Below are 1,942 nucleotides of genomic sequence, written 5' to 3'. Positions count from 1 at the left end.
AGCATTCATTAATGAACTCCCCAGGTCACATCCTGTTTCTGCTATCATCACAGATCTGTGAGGACAGCCCCTGTTTAGATCTTCATAAACTCCCCTCTACACAGTTATTTTCTACAGAAAACAGCCAGATGTTGAAGTTCTCAAACAAAAACTCTGGGTGTGCTGAGCTCCTTTTCTAAGACAATAGAAAAATTTCCTCTAGGAAATTTGTGTTTTCAGGTCATCCAGGGAATGTACGAGAATATCTGCTTCCTCAAGACTGTGTAGCCATTAAGTGTTGTAATATCTAAACATCGCTGTCATTTCATCAGCCCCAAATCTTGGGGATTACATATTTTTGGTTAACAGCAAAATTATCCAACTCCCTAAGGGTGCTAATTACTATGCCTTTCTGCTTGTAAATACTCTTTTTATGTTCATTTCTTCATGTGGGTCCCATTACATGGAGAGCATGGACGCTGTGGCTCATCCAAAGACTGCCTGCTGACTTTGTTACATTAGGTGTCAACATGCTAGTTTGGCTACTGCCAGGCAGAGCTCTTCTGAGGGGACTTTGAAGTCACAATGATGGTCTTCAAGTTCTTTTTAAAAAGTATTTTTTGCAAAAGCTTAATAAACATATGGATACCTATGTGATAGTTTATCAAAATTTTTGGCTTTTTTATTGGCTTGAAATTTTACATTGTTGTCCCATTCGATTAAATCAAACAAGTAATTTAAAATGATGCATTGCTTTCAGGTGCTAGGAAGATAGTTCAGTGGTTAAGAACACTGACTACTCTTTCAGAGGACCCAAGTTCGTTTCCCAGAACCCACACAGCAGTTCACAACCATTTGTAACTCCAGTTCCAGGGAACTGATGTCCTCTTCTGGCCTCTGTGGGCACTGCATAGAGGGGGTGCTTAGACATCATGCAGGCCAAACACCCAGACATGAAACAATAACACTTTGTCACACTACAGCTTCCAGGACAAGATGGATTTTTCTTTTTCTTCTTCTTTTTTTCCCTCTTAAATTTTATTTTATTTGGGGGGTGGGAAGTTTCAAGATCAGAGGGTGGATACGAAGGGATGAGAAAATGAATTTGAATGGAGGTGCATGATGTGAAAGACACAAAGAATAAATAACAAAGTTAAAAAATAATGAATAAATCTTTAAAAGGGGGCTTTCAAATGCTGCTTTGCTTGTTGGTTTTAGGGACTATCAAAAGTTCTTGATATTGAAAAAGGTAAGAGTCAACAGATCAGATCCACATGCATCTAAGACAAGCTGTTTATTTCCTTTCATTATCATTCTGTCCACATGTGCTAAGGTAAACAGTCTACTTTGTTATGATGATTGAATGTATCTACTCTTCAATAAAAATGTGTTATGTTCACTATAAACAATCAAGTAGCTTACACAGAGCTGAAAGAAGAAATTGTTTATGTTTGACTCAGAGACACGAGGCAAATTAAGGCTTCATTTTCAGTGATGGTGAGAGGTGAGGCTGGCCACCAATCAATGAACATGGACACTGTTTTTGTTTCATAACAATTGTTTATCTTATCCTGGACTATGTTTGATATCATGTCCCTAAAGATTCACTGTGAGACAGCCTGGTGGGCAAAGGCACTTGTGACCAAAGTTGATGGTCTGAGCTGGATCCCTCGAAACTCACATGGTGGAAAGAGAGAACTGACTCCTGCAAGGTGGTGTCCTCTGACCTCCACATGTGCTCTGTGGCACGTACCAACCAACAAGAGTAATAATTAAATGTTAAAGAAGAATTCATGGGCCCAAGCAGGCACACATATTAACCTCAGACAGATTGTACTGTGAGATTCTGGCACTCGAAGTGTGATTACTCACAGAGGAATGACTTAGCGCAGGGCATTGGCTTGGAACTGCCTTTATCACTGGGGGATTATTGGGAATGTGCAGAGCAGCTGATCTGGAAAAG

The sequence above is a fragment of the Peromyscus maniculatus genome, chromosome 2, assembly GCF_049852395.1.
Source record: "Peromyscus maniculatus bairdii isolate BWxNUB_F1_BW_parent chromosome 2, HU_Pman_BW_mat_3.1, whole genome shotgun sequence".
Lineage (NCBI taxonomy): Eukaryota > Metazoa > Chordata > Mammalia > Rodentia > Cricetidae > Peromyscus > Peromyscus maniculatus.
The sequence above is the reverse complement of the archived record's forward strand: the minus strand, read 5'-3'. Positions refer to the sequence as shown.